Source organism: Rhincodon typus, chromosome 6, assembly GCF_021869965.1.
Source record: "Rhincodon typus isolate 14 chromosome 6, sRhiTyp1.1, whole genome shotgun sequence".
Classification (NCBI taxonomy): domain Eukaryota; kingdom Metazoa; phylum Chordata; class Chondrichthyes; order Orectolobiformes; family Rhincodontidae; genus Rhincodon; species Rhincodon typus.
In genome coordinates this window covers 57,643,230-57,658,938 of record NC_063337.1, presented here as the reverse complement: position 1 = coordinate 57,658,938, position 15,709 = coordinate 57,643,230, and the positions used below count along the sequence as shown (strand labels likewise).

The 15,709-nt window shown below is 38.9% G+C and overlaps 1 protein-coding gene and 1 long non-coding RNA gene across 2 annotated transcripts in view; one reads left to right on the top strand and one right to left on the bottom strand.

Annotated features, from left to right (window-relative positions):
* LOC109931079 (transmembrane protein 135-like) overlaps window positions 1–15,709 on the bottom strand; it is a 383,770-nt gene that overhangs the window by 281,011 nt on the left and 87,050 nt on the right. The window lies entirely within an intron of this gene.
* On the top strand, window positions 13,176–14,727 carry LOC125483344. The gene is made up of 3 exons (XR_007262308.1): window positions 13,176–13,436; window positions 14,107–14,258; window positions 14,386–14,727. It is a non-coding gene; the product is annotated as an uncharacterized LOC125483344 (long non-coding RNA).

Genomic DNA, 15,709 nt, shown 5'->3' with positions numbered 1-15,709 from the left:
ATCTGAAGAAGGGCCGAAACGTCAGCCTTCACGTTCCTCTGATGCTGCTTGGCCTGCTGGGTTCATCCAGCTCTACACGATATATTGTCACATGTATTTTATGGTGAGAAAAATCAGTAAAATACAGTGAAAAGCTTTTTCACTGTCACCACGATCTGGTGTTATTTTGAATAGTTTTAACAATAAGAAAAAATATAGTTAGATATAGCTTAAAGAGAATCCATCAGTCCTGAGCCAGTTCATCATCAACAACGTTTGCGCAGCCATCCCCCCCTTCACTGTCTCACCACCATCTATACCAGTCCCAACCAACACTGAAGTCACCACTCTTCAGGTACCATCTTTTGCTGCTGGGCCAATTCTCCTCTGCCATGCCTCGTCATTACCGGTGCCAGACTAACCAATGTCAGAGTCATATCTCTGTCACTGGGCCCACTTGTCAATGTCGCTGTGATGATCTTCCATCGCTGCCAGGGACAGACTCAACCAACAACCAAGTTGCCAATCCTCAGGCACCAACTTTGACCGCTGGGCTCACCTCGCTGACGTCGCCACCACCGATTCCAATGCCAAAACCCTTGCTCTCCCTGGAAAAGTAAGGGCTCACTGGCCACCACCACGAGGCCCACGCTGGGCCCCCTCACTGAAGCCGTCTGAGCTCAGGAGGAGTGGGAAGAAGGGTGAGGGAGCGAGAAGAAGGGTGAGGGAAGAAGGAAAGAAAAAGAAGGCAGTCAAAGTGACGAGCACCAGCTCAGGATCCAAAACATAATTGGAGATATGTTTCAGCGAAGTTTGCAATAATTGCAATCCAGAGGGAGTTACAGCTTACTCACTATACCCCAAAAGTCACATTAAAGACAGCTCAGAACAGACACGTTACTGTGAAGATCAGTGGACTTTAAGAAGGTCCTTTGGTTTCAATTTATCTGGGTGTGTGTTTGCTAGGAACCATTAATTACTGTGTGAAGCTGGGAGAGTGCTGAAACAAAGAAGCGATTTCAGGCAGTTCGAACGAGAGAGGTTCCTAGATGTCTTTGATAGTGTAATGCCACTGTAAATGAGGTGAAGGAAGCCCACAAGTAGTAGTTGTATGTTGTAGATGAAAAGGATTTGAGCATGGAGAATTTATGTGGCCATTTAGCAAAGTCAGCTATTTTATCAAACTGCTGACTTCACCAAACGCCACTTAATTTTTCTTCGCTCCAATCCTTCTCAATTGTGGCAGTAATTAGATGCTTGTAAGTAGTCTCAAGAGTCCGCGGGAACTCGGAAAATAGATTTGTCTTCTACATATGCTTTTTGATACAACAACTTTGTTTTCCATCTTCCTGTTGTAATTCCGCTAACTTCCCTGAACTAAAAATATACACTTTGCCCTCCACCTCAGAATCCCTAAACTGCAGAGAGAAGCCTATTGGCCCATTAAGTCTGCACTGACTCTCCAAAGAGCATCCCTTCCTATCCCCCGAGCCACACATCTATCATAGTTAGCCCACCTAGCCTGCACACTACCGGACAATGTACGGACATGTCCAGTCCACGTAACCCGCACATCTTTGGACTATGGGAGGAAACCAGAGCACCCGGAGGAAACCCACACAAACACAGGGAGAATGTGCAAACTGCAAACAAAGAGACGCCCAAGGCTGTAATCAAACCCAGGTCCCTGGCGCTGTGAGGCAGCAGTGCTAACCACTGAGCCACTACGCAGCTCACGCTTCTGTTCATCTCAACCATTTTAATCAAAGACAGTTTCTGATAATTCAACTTCAATTTCTTTACCTTTACTCTTTGATTTCTCCTCCTGTTCCAACCCGTGATTTTGTGACCTTGTTACCACTCAGTCAGGAAAAATCCTAGGATATACATTCTAACACCTCAGTTGTCTGATTTTCTGCTGGCATTTCAATCACAGTGGGCATTACACCCATCAGTGATCCAGCTATCTCATTACTGAGGATAAACTGTATTTCCAGAACAGAAAATTTCTCTATTACTCCCGTGACCACTTCACAACTTTTCGTCAGACTCTCCAACATCACCTCAGGATTGGACTTAAAAGTGGCAAATAATATTTGCACCTCACAAGTGCTAGACAATGGCCATCTCTATTCCAGTGTGTCATCATCAATGAATCTCCCACTATCAGCATTCTGGGGTTATCATTGACCAGAAACTCATCTTATAAATACAGTGGCTACAAGAGCAAGTAAGAGACTAGGAATACTGCAACAAGGAAGACATCTTCTGACTTCTCAAATCCTGCCCACCATCTACAAAGCACAAGTCACCAGTGTGATGGATTACTCCCCAGTTGCCCGGATGAGAGCAATTCTAACAACACTCAAGCACTTTGACACTAAGGCAAAGCACAATACTTTACTGGCACCACATCCACTTCATCCACCAATGTCATTCAGTAGAAGCAGTGTGTGCCCATCTACAAGATGCACTGCAGAAATACACTAAGCTTCCTTAGATAACACTTTCCAAACCTATGACCACTTCCATCTAGAAAGACAAGGGCAGCAGATACATGGGAACACCAATAGCTCCCCCTTCAAACCATCCAATATCCTGACTTGGAAATATATTACCACTTTTTCAATGTTATTGGGTCCAAATCCTGGAACTCCCTCTTTAACAACCTTAAGAGTCTACCTGCACCACATGGACTGCAACGGTTCAAGAAGGCAGCATGCTGCCACCAAAAGAGTAACTAGGGATAGGCAAAAATGGCCAATAAAAAAATTCTTCTACAACTCAAATACTCAAGTTTTTTTTAAAAAGCAGTCATGAAATATTGTTGTATTACAGCTGTTGCCTACATAACAATAAATCAGTTTATGGATAAAACTAAAAACTAAAACGCAAGGTGATTTTTCAACTTTTAGGTCTCCTCTTATTCAAATAACTGTGGCACAACCTAGACATTTAGAGATATGTCAACTTTCAGATCAGGCTCACTGCACAAGACAGAAAACTGCATTAACCCACATACTCTTTCCCCATTACTGCCAAGCTTCCTGCCCTGAAGTGATGGATGAAATTTCCTAGGGCTGATATGCCAAAGCCAATTAGCCATGTCAATCCACAAGAATACCAGCTGCCAGAATCTAAAAAGGATTTATTACTGTAAGATTCAAGGGCAAAGAGGCCACAACTGGCCAGGTTCACATAAACAGCCCTGACTAAGTCCTTTTAAAAATTTCTTCAGGGATTTTGTTTTTAAACTGGTATTTAATAACATGGATATTAGAAAACAAAGTCACAATCAGGCATTTTAGGCTTACCTCTGGAATAGGTTTTAATTAGTGCTAACTAGATCAACTAAGATATGTTGGCATTAAATAAGACCAAATTGCTCTTAGCATTATGAACACAGAAAATCACTTCAGAACTGTTTTATGAATTCAGTCACAAATGTTTTAAATGCAGACATTTGATAGATTCCAGATATGGTCTTAAAGTTTTGCAGCTATTCTAGGGGAATCTATATTCATTTTTTTGTTTCATTTCAATTATTTTGTACTAATTAAACATTGGAAATATAATCAGTGTGTTATGTCATCATATCTGCCTTCAAGAATAAGTCCCTCCCTAATCATCAACAACCAACCCCCTAACCCTGTCATCAGGTTAAGTAGGTAGCTCAACTAATAACTAGTACAGCTGTTACTGAATAAAAGCAAACAATCCTGAAGAAAAACGCTTTTACTTCCACTTTCTCTAATTATAAAGTCTCATGTTTGAGTAGAACTGGTCAGTAAAAACAATTATTTAAGTAAAAACTCAACTGGCTGAACAGCAAGTTAAAATACCCAATTCATTCTAATTTCTACACAAGAGCATTACCTCACCACAAAGTCTCAATAAAGTCATATTTTACAAAACCAGCTCCTTCACACACTTCTGTTAGTTTACAGTTGTATAATATTTTTCTGCCCAAGCGCATAACTTTTCATGACTGTAGCTTCTCCCTGAGAAACAGAAATGGAGGCCTAAGTATTAAAAGCCTGTGTAATGTTTTACAAACATCCAGTCTGGGTTCCAAAGTTTACTTCAACTAAAGGGTCAGAATTCTTAAATAAATGTTCAAAATCATAAACATCTTAAAGCGTTTGGATATAATCAGGTCAATTCTTCCAGTTCCATTTGTTCTTATGCAAATTATGTACTGACTACAGTTTTAGGAAATGCAAACAAGGCTTCACAGTTGCAGTCAACGGCCTTAGAAAACAAGGTAAATTATAACAGGAATCATTCAACACGTTGTGCTTTTCATCTAAAAAAACCTGAAGCAATATTGCACGACCCTCTTCACAGTTACTAAGAATGGTTCCCTCACAGAAACAGGGAAAGAGCAAAAATCATCAACTGTCAATAGTCAATAACCATTAGTTTGAAAGTTTCAGACTGTTTGTTGTAAATCCAAAATTCACAGACAGTGATGGCATCTTATAAAAATTTAAATGAATCAAAATTAAACATATCTTTAAAACTAACAAATTAAAATATTAAAATGTTCCTTTTCACATAAGTAGAAAGATTCTCCTGAGGCAACTGAAGTATACTGTACTAAAATAGTCCCTGGTACATCAGAATGAAGAAGTTTGAAAAGATTTTTATAGTATAACTACCCTATTTTTTTCTCACCAACAGTGAATCGAGGGATGAAAATGGTTCAAATGAGATTGCATTAAAATACACAATATTGTAGTGTATTAAAATCTATCAGTAAATGTTGGCATTTGGCCTGTTGTCAAAAGTATATTCATAAGATTACTTTTTTTGAACTGTGTCTTTAGTTTGAGAAAAACTGGAGAATCACATAAGCCATTGTTTACCTAGCAACAAGTCTGGGAAATTGAGGGACTATGATTAAGGGAGGATTGTTTGTTTTGCTGGAAAGGAAGTGCAATTTATCCACACTTGGAGTCAATGGTAGACATATCAAGGTTTACAGTAGTTAGACTGCAGTTTCGAAAAAGTTCCAGTAAAATGTTGGGTATGTCAGGTTGTCAACAGTCTATTTTCACCTGTTCAATTATTTCCAAGATAGAATATAGCTGGGATCTAAAAGAATGGTGGCACAGTGACTCAGTGGCACTGCTGCCTCACGTCGCCAGGGACCTGGGGTCGATTCCACACTCAGGCGACTGTCTGTGGGGAGTTTGCACATTCTCCTCATGTCTGCATGGGTTTCCTCCAGTGCTCCAGTTTCCTTCCACAGAATGCTGCATGCATTCAGATACAGCGTCCTTAACTGTCTGTCTTTTTGACATCATTCCACTCTTGAAGTGTATTTGATGCTCAGCTTTGTTTCTCCTGTCTTCTAGCTCCCTAGCATCTTTTTGACTTCCTGTTTCCCAATGTACTTCCTTCGAATTTGGGTTACCCCTCAGATTCCCATCCCCTGACCAGCCACCTGTAACCCAACTCAACAGCTCAAGCAAATCTCCCAATGTTAAAATAAGTTCCTGTCCCGTTAAAGAACAAGGAGCAACTGGGCTAGGCTGCTGGTTTCATTTCTGGAATACTTAAAGGAAGGGAGGAGGCAATTTTCAAGAGATACTGGATGACTCCAGCGGAGTCAGAAAAATTTATAACTTGGAACAAAGAAATAGAAAAGAAGATAAGTGATTACTTTTGTGTCTGTTTTCACTGAAGCAGTTACCAGAAATTGTGCAGAACTAGAGAGCCCAGGGATCGGGAGAATGAGTTAAAAGGAAATTAACCTTAATAAAGATGTTTGTATCGGAGAAATTAATGGAGCTGGAAGTGGATAAAGTCCCAGGACTTGAGGGTCCACATCCCAGACTGTTGAAGGGATAACAACAGAAACATTGGTACATTGATACATTGGTGACTATCTTCTAAAATTCTATTGATTCTGGAATGATTCATGTGGCTTGGAAGGTAGCAAATGTCACCCTACTATTTAAGACCGAGAAGAGAGAAAACAGGGAACTATGGACCTGTTAGCCCAACATCAATAGCATAGAAAATGCTAGAATTCAGGCAAGTTGTCACTTGGAGGCGTTCCGCAAAGCAATCACTCCATTGTGCTTTTCCTGTCCCCAATGTTACTGGCTTCGCAGAACACTTCCATTCTGACTGTAATACTGACCCCAAGCTTCCAGTTGTTTGCTACTTTAACACACCATGCCAACACTGCTATCTCAGGCCTGAAGCAGCACTCAAAGCAGATCAATACAAGCTGGAGGAACAACACAATATCTTCTGCTTAGACACCTTACAGCCTTCAGAACTCATCACCAGTTTAACAACTTGAGGGTGAACACCCCCTTCCTTGTCTACTACCTATCCTCTCTACACCATGTCCTGTCATGAAATAAGATGCTTTCAGTACAGCCAACCCATTTTTCAACTATGCATAGTCCTCATTACCATCTATCTAGTTTCTCTTCTTCCCTTGCCGACTGTCAACAATCCCTTTGTCCGTCTACCCTTTCTGTGTCTCTGGGCTCCCTCTCCAATTGTCTGCTAATTCCTTTACCTCACTCCCTTCCCCAACCTCATCATCAGTGTAAATACACCTTCTCCAAGCTACATCTGGTTCCGAAGAAGGGTCGCGAGAACTTCAAACATTAAATCTGTTTTCTCTCTAGCAATTCCTGTTTTTGTTTGTTTCAGATCTCAAGCATCTGCAGTTCTATGCTTCATTTACCAGGGAGGATGAGTTGGGACAACGACACTGACAGTTGAGATGGGACTGGATAAGTTAGGACTACATTCACTGGCATTTAGAAAAATGAGGGGGAACCTCATAGAAATCTTTAAAATTCTAACAGGACTAGACAGGATAAATGCAGGTAGAGTGCTCCCAATGACCGGAAGTCTAGAACCAAGGTCATGGTAAGGATATGGGGTAGGCCATTTAGGACTGAGTTGAGGAGAAATTTCTTCATCCACAGTGTAGTCAGCTGAGGAATTCTCGGCCACACAAAGCAGTTGAGGCCAAAACGTTGAATGATTTCAGGGAACTAGATATTGTTCTGCATGCAAAGAAATCAAAGGGACGGGGTGAAATTGGCAACAGAGTACTAAGAAGAATAATCAGCCATGTTTATATTGAATGGTGGAGCATGCCTGAAGGGCCAATGGCCTACCCTTATTACTATTCTGTGTTTGAACACTCTGCTCATGATTATTTTTAACATTCTCGCACTATTAATGATTGTTGATCAACGTACTTGAGGGGTTACCAGGTTTAATACAAAGACCACATGAGCTCCTGCTAACAGAAGATGAAGAATTTGTCTATAATTGAAATAAAAGTTTTTGCTTACAGAGATAGAGGTCAATGTAACATTTTAGGTTTGCTTTATTTTTCATTTTTAGTGCCTTAATTTTGTCACTCATTTAATTTCAAGTCACCTAATTAATTACAATAATTCTAATTTAGCCATAATTTAATAATTAAATATACAACATACTTTTATATTTTAGAAGGAGAAACTAGTCATCTTTTTTATTTTGGTACGAACAGTTAGCTTTTTTCTTACAAAATGAATCAGCCTGGTAAACCTTCGCTGCACTCCCTCGAGACAAAGAGCATCCTTCCTCAGAAAAGGAGACCAAAATTGCACACAATATTCCAGGTGTGGTCTCACCAAGGCCCTGTACAACTGCAACGGCACATTCTACAATGGTTACAACTCAATCTCTATCAGGTGACATGGCTTCAATATTTTCAGGTTTTTCAATGGGAATCAACAAGAACCAATGCTAAAAATGTCAATGAATCTCCAATTCAAATCAACGCAAGTAAAACTGCAAAATTTAGTTACTAATTCTCCTCTACTACCATTCTTCCAAGAGGCCTAACATAAAATGTAAACAGTTATACATTTTGCAAATTTTTTTCTTTTGCTTTCATTTTTGTACATAATTTAGTGAGATACTACACTGCATTCTAATCCAATTAATGTGAATTGATGTCGCTTTATAGTGCTGAAGCAAACAATAAAGATTTTTTTAAACATGCAAAATTACGATCAGCAGGGCTATTGTACAAATAATATGTAATAACGTATTGTAGAAAAACATTTCAGATGCAATCTTGACAATGTTTTTTTCTTAATGATTGCTAGTGTTTCTTTGTTGTGTAATTTTATATGCAGATTCATAGCTCAGCTTCAAGACAGACTAGTCGAGGAGAAGGCAAGGTCAAGAACTGTCTTCAGGGTTAGGTTTCTTAAAATATAATTAACAGTTTTATAAAGACCAGATACTATATATAATACATGGCATTCAGAGATGTACCAGGATTTAATCTTACTGTTATATCATGTAAAGACCATTCCATAAATTCAACCGCCTAATGCTGGTTGGTTTAATACACATGCTTCTCTGCTCAGCTCTGTCCACACTGCTACTAATGCCCAATGAGAAGTAGCTATTATCAATACAAGGTTGTCCCAGGGTCCTAAGCCCTTACATAACTACAGCCACGTCTAAAATGCAATTACAGTCAGGAATGAGGTACTAACAATCTTGTTTGGGGTCCTCTTGTGGCGCAGTGGTAGTGTCCCTTCCCCTGGTCCAAGTCTCACCTGCCCCAGAGGTGTGTAATAACATCTCTGAACAGGTTGATGAGAAAAATAGGTTAAGTCATAAGAACATTAAAATGTATTTTAGAGTATTTACAGCTAACAATAACATTAATATCATATTGCAATTCATTTTTCAGAAAATGACAGAAGATAGCAACGCTGAGGTTAACAGCTCCCTTCAATCTGCCTTGCTGTTTGTCTTTGGAACGGTGCCTCTACCACTGTGGAGATAGGACTTGGGGCTCTGAGATCTGGTCTTTTCTTTTTTTCTTCTTGCTTATCTTTTCGGTCTGTTAAAATCTTTTGATTCTGGCTGTTGTAACCAAGTGAGTGCCAATGAATGAAGACTTTGTGCACTTTTCTCTGTACTTATGTATTCCTATACTTAGTACATGTGACAAATAAATAAATCTGAATCTAAATGCCTCAGATCCTCCATATAGGACACCACACTGGATCTGTCACCAAATGTAGTAAATCTCTGCTTAAAAGTCAACAGAGAAGTGTGTTAGCAGCAATCATCAAGATAAGTAGCTAGAGCAATGCCTTCACCAGTGATTGCAAATTCCAGACTATTATGTGTTAATTCAAATTTAATTACCAATGCATGGATCGGTTTTAATTCCTAAGAAAGGAAAACTTGATTAGAAAACTTACAATTCAAAAGATTGCTCACAAAGAAATTGTGTTGTACCGAGAGTACATACTTAAAAATATTGCTGACATGGCACAATTCTTTTTCCTAAATTGAAAAACACAATTCATTCCCCTTACAGTATATTCGAGACAGAATGACAACTGCAGCCAAACGATACATCATAGATTTTCCTTGGAAATTTGGAAAATAATAGCTTTCTTTCTGTGCATAGGCAAATGTTATGCAAACTATTACTGCACCGTTATAGATTAGCCCCGTTCCTGAATGCAACTTGAACAAGTAATGATAACCAGACATATCTGCAAAGTGGCATATTATACAAAATCTTGGCTGAGAAATCTTGTTTGCAAACATAAATGTTAAACACATGAAAAGAAAAGGCCAAGGCTCCAATTTGCTCTATTATGGTGTGGTAAAGATATACAATTCTTCTAAGTGCACTGTTAAAAGGCGTGACAGGAAAAGTTATCTTTGCTACATTATTGCCCAAAGTAATACCCTGATGACACTTTACTCTTAATGAATTATAACAGAACCTTTGAATTTACCATCTGGAAATACTAGGCCATTGTTTGACAAATCTGAAATAATTACATTAACCCAATTAAATTGTGCACATTTCATAAATTGATTGAAACATGCATTGTGGTTGCTAGTCTAAGGCCAGAGAAACTTAGTTCCTCCATTTTTGAGGGGAAGGATTCCCAATGACAAAGCATAAACAAGGAATTTCATAGAAATGGACTATTTTATCTGGAGTCTTGGATTATAGAATAAAACTGTAATGAGTTACTTCAAATATCTCCCATATGGGATCTCTTTCTATTAGCAAACCTTTCCATCATAAAGACATCACAGTGTAACAAAAACCTAAATGTTACAAGCTAGATTTCTCTTAAATAGGGGGCTGTTGTGCAATGATTAGGACAAGAAGCAAAGCATTTTGATGAGTAAACTTTTTAAAAGTGATCATTTGATGACGAATGTATTTTCAATTTAGGGAGCTAAATGAACAAACTTTAGCTAGCTGCTCACAATAGATGGTTTTCAAAGTCCTTAGCCAAGCTGCTGCACACAGCATTTCACAACAACCAATTACTCGATTCCGGAATAAAGAGTCAGTCAGAAGAGGCCAGGCTGGCAGAAACAATTCTGCGTTAAAGCTCTTTGACTAAGCAAAGTCATAGCAACAGTAATGGCAACTGAGGCAAATTCTGTCTTCTAATCAATTTCACCTTTCCAGCTGTGGAGAAAGAATAGAAACCAAAGTAAATAAAATAGGGACAGCAGGGAGATTGGAACAAAGGGTGGTTTGAGGGCGATGACTAAAAATAGAATTTTCTTTCACAAGTGGATACTCATCTCTGGATTAAATTGATGAAGACAAATTAATCCTCTACATAGTATTAAATTACCATACTGATATTTAAACAAAAGAGAAGGCTCATTAGCCTCAAAGAAAATAGAGCCAGGCCCTAGAGTCAAAAACAGTCATGAATTAGACAAGATCAAATATAAGCAAATGTCTCAACTAAATGATTCCAAATGTGTGGGGCTGGAGGAAAAAAGAACATAATTCTTAGTATTTCAATATCTCATTGTTTCAATGTCCATTGAGCACCATGTTTTTGCATTGGTAAAAGTAATTACTCAAAACTTGCTGTCAAAATAACAGTGAGGCTAAGACTAGTCACCAACACCTATGCACAAGTGCCACAGCAACTTCAAGCAAAGGACAGCACAGATGGATTTTGAAAAGTTGCTATCGGAGTTGCATTGGTCCGCTGTTAACTTTATAAAAATGGCATCACATTGTCAGGTTCCCATTGAAATAGATCGAGCTAAGATAAGTTGCAGTATGTGCAATATAGATACGACACAACTTCACCACAGAAAGTTGTCATTTTAAGTCTTCAGTCTCCTCTCAAAAAGATATTAAATGTTAATTATGGTAATTCAAACTCTTTGGCACAGAAAATTAATTACTACAACATTGTCAAAGTTTTAACTGTTGCTGGAAATTTTTCGCATGGAAAGACTGTACCTTTTTATTTTTATGTATTCTGGATTATGAACTGAAAATGTGAAAAGGGCAGTTTTACAAATCAAGGATTAAGGAAGGGATTTCTGCAATTTAAAAAGCAAGCAACCAGTACTACTTCTAAGTGCTGTTTACATTGTTGTCTTTTCACCAATGAGGAATATTTAATTGCACACAAACTGGCAGCATGGAGTGTGTACAAAGAGAGATTTGGCCAGCAACATGTAGCTGACAGGTCTGTGGCCGGATGACCATTTGTCAATGGCAAAAGCCTTCTGCCTGCCAACAACTCTGTGATTAGCTCCCTGGTACCTGAACTGCTTGCGTGTGTGTGAAAAAAAAATGGTCAAAAGCCTTAAAGGACTTCCCAAAAGGAAGGTGATATCTTTACCTCTACAAAGAAAAATACACCAAAAGCCTGAAGCAAGCCAGTTTATTTGCCCTCACTAATCACTGTGTGCTATTGCTTTTAACCAATAAGTCAGAAACTTTGCGAGATATGAAGCAGTTGCTCTATGCTTCCTGCAGACAGGTGAAAGTAACCAAAAACAGAGATCATCGAATTGCAAGTCCGAGCAGCCAAAAGGAAATCTCAGCAAATCCAGTATACACGGACCATCAAACTGCCCTCCCAGTTATTCCCTCAACACGTAACACCAATGTTTGTTGCGTGTCTATGTCTGCCTGCAACTGCATGTAGGGAGAGTTTTATAAGGAAATTATAGTTGTAATTGGTTGATTTATCATGTCAAATGTTAATAACTGTTTTCCGTTAACTTATTTATTTGTAATAAATAGTAATACTGTTTTTAGTCATTCACAGGATACAGGCATCACTGGCAAGCCATCTCTAATTGTCGGGGGGTAGTTAATAGTCAACCACATTGCTGTTGATCTGGCGTCACATGTAGACCAGACTAGGTAAAGAAGGCAGTTTGTGAACCAGAAGGACACTGGTGAACCAGATAGGTTTTTCTGACAAACAACAAAGGTCATGGTCATCGTTAGACTCTTACTTCCAGCTCATTACTTAGGTCTCTGGATTAACAGTCTAGTAATTACACCACTAGGCCATTAGCTCCCCAATTTAAGTATACTTGAGCGTAGAAACCTAATTTGTATTTTCCATCAAAAAAGATAGGTAAATTGGAGAATTTTGCATATTCCTATAAAATCCTGAACTTCTATGCTGACTCTGGGAATAGGGGCTTGACTTCGTAAAGACTGTGTCTTCTTATTTTTGCACTTTTTAAAACAGTGGACTTAAATGAGAAAAGAACTATTTTGAAATCCATGGATTTACATGAATGGCTGCATATCTAGAAAGCAAGGAATCTGATATCTATTGTGAACCTTGTTTGTGTAGCTTCCAACAAAGGGTGGCACAGTGGCTCAGTGGTTAGCACTGCTGCCTCACAACGCCAGGAACCCAGGTACAATTCCACCCTCGGGTGACTATCTGTGTGGAGTTTGCACATTCTCCCCGTGTCTGCGTGGGTTTCCTCCGGGTGCTCCGGTTTCCTCCCACAGTCCAAAGATGTGCAGGTTGGGCGGATTGACTATGCTAAATTGTCTGTAGTGTTCAGGAATGTGTAAATTAGGTGGGTTACGGGCGATGGGTCCGGGTGGGATGCCCTGAGGGTCGGTGTGGATTTGTTGGGCCTAAGAACCTGTTTCCACACTGTAGGAATTCTATGATTCTATGAAAGTACAGACAAACAAGAGCTGAGGGGTTGTTTACGAGTGAAACTTCATTGATAATTGGTCGCTAGTCCACAAACCACTGACAAAGGTCTCTGCCTGTCAAGAACTGCACTTTGAACAGTCTGAGCTGCGAACAAGATAAAGAGAAGCTTTTAAACCAGAAGAGAAATGAGGTGGTCTGCAGCAGCCTAAAACACACTCTCCCTTTGAATTTTCTGCATTAAGCAGAAAACCAGCTTATCTTTCTTCAGCAGATGCTGCAAGTTATAACTTTGAATTAGACGAGTCAGGGACCTTCTCGAAATGAACCAGCCACCCTGTGTTTCTTGCAAACCAGTGGAAGCACTCACAAGAAGATAGATCAAGGTGAAACCTTCGGATTCGGAAGAACCAACCCAACAAATCTTGTGAACAAAAAACACGGAACTATTTTGTCAGTTTTCCCACTATCCAGGTGTTTCATTTTCTGTTTATGTTTGTCCATCTCTGTGTGTAAGGCGGGTCGGGGGTGGGGGGGGGGGGGGGGGGGGTGTGGTTTATAAAGGGTTTCAAGTTTTAATTTGTAGAGTTTACTTTGCTTAATTGTTTATCTATAGCTAGAATCTAATTACATGCAATTAAGTGATTCTTGTTAAGTACAGAGACCTAAGTCATGCTTTCGATCAACCTAGCCATATCAGAAAAACAGCTAATTTAGAGAAATTGTGCTTCTCTTTTAAGAACTTTCACTTTTGTGATGACTCTAGGAATAGTGGGGCTTGATCACTGTGCTACCCCAGTGAGGCATGACATGAATTAAACTGAAAGTTTTGCTTTTCCTGTCTTTTCCCTGCATCACTTAATCAGATTGTTCTATTCTCCCTTCACTTGCCATTCCATGTTTAATTTGATGGTGAGTTTACGATAGTAAATTATACTTCATTGTACAAACCTTGCGCTCTAAATAATGACTGATGTGAGTGACTAAGGAAATTTAAGTTACAGACTGCAATAATGGGATACTGGAAGGCAAAAATTACAACAGAAAATGCTGGAAACATTCAGTAGGCCTGGGAGAATCTGTAAAGCGTAAAACAGAGTTACCATTGTATCAACCAGAAATATTAACCCTGTTTCTCCCACAGAGTGCCAGAAAACCAGATGCCCGGAGTTACCCAGATATTTGCCCTCGTCACTCAAATGCCAGATGCCCGCTGAGGAAGTCAGGCAGCTTCAAGGGCAAAATATCATGAGGTTAAACAGGTTTAATTAACAGCAGGTGTTGTTCCTTATACAGGTATGGGAATCTTTTGGGTCATAATTCAGTTTACATGGAATTAGTTGCATTGAAAAATGCTGTAGTTTTGAATCATGCTCACAACATTACTAAAAATAAGTTTGTTTATTTTCTTCAATTATACCAGTGCTTTGAGCCAACCCTGACCAGAAGCAAGGCTCAGAGTGTTCTGGAGACGAGGTGCTGGTGCAGACTGGGTTGAAAGAACTGTAAAACTGAACATTTTATTTCTTTCTTTTTCTGACTTATTTTTGTAGTTTTGTACTTTTCACCTAAGATGGCACAAAAGTCTGTAATGCTGGAATTTTTATTTCTTTTCTTTTTCCAATTTTTTTTTCCTAAGAATTTGTACTTAAGAATCTGTACCTAGGTACCTTTGCCCCTAAGATGGCACCGTAAGTACAGACTTGTAAATTTTCACTGTACATATGAGTGCATGTGACAATAAACCTAGCTCCAAAATAACATAATTCATTCTGCTTCCACATGCAATACCAATACATTGTAAATAATGCAGAAAACAAACAAATTTACACTTGTACCCAGGAATCACTGTTTCTTTTCTAAAGCTATGTTTTTAAGAGTAAAAGAAATTCTCTCATTTGTTAGTTCAATTAATTTGGTCAATGACTAGCTAATAAATATAGGCCAGGCAAGTAACAGGTTTGATACCCAATCTGTCCCGTGTTAGAAAATTTCAGCCAAGATTATATGACATGATGCAGTTGAGCATCACCGGGTTAGGGAGAAAACAATCATGCAATATTCTGTTTGAACATTAATACGATACAGTTGGAAAGCCCAAATGCAGACACTGGTTTGAGTCAGGATTCAAGGCTGGTTCTACCTTCTCTTTCATTTCAGTTCTAAAATGTCAAATTTGACTCAAAACATTAACTTGGTTTCTTTATCCCCATGGATGTTATCAGACCTCCTGAATATTCTCAGCACTTCCTGGTTTATTTTAGTTTCAGATTTTAGCTCCCCAGAGTTGAATATCCTGCTAGTATTCACTTCCATGACTCTCATACCCATAATGACTATCAGATTGGACTTGAACACTGTCTGGGAGCTATGAAACTGCATTCCCAAAGTGTTAAAATCTTCAGCTGAGGAGATTAGAAAAGCAGCAAAGGCAAGGTTAAAAGTATATGGTAAGCTATAGCTCCCGACAAAACCAAATGTTAAAAGGCACTCAATACTATACCACTGATCACAGAATGCTATTTATCTGTAGGACTAATAATTTTTGTTCATTGACCTCACAAATAGAAATTTAAACAAGTTTCAAGGCAATTAGTTTATTCAATCTTGCATTTCCAGAATTCAGGCAAAAGGCATCAAAGCTACTGAGTTAATTTGTTTGATTACTCGCCAAAAATCATGCAACTCCTAAGTAAAAATACATCCCTCAACAGAAAACTGTTCACTATGATAACAAACATATTTTT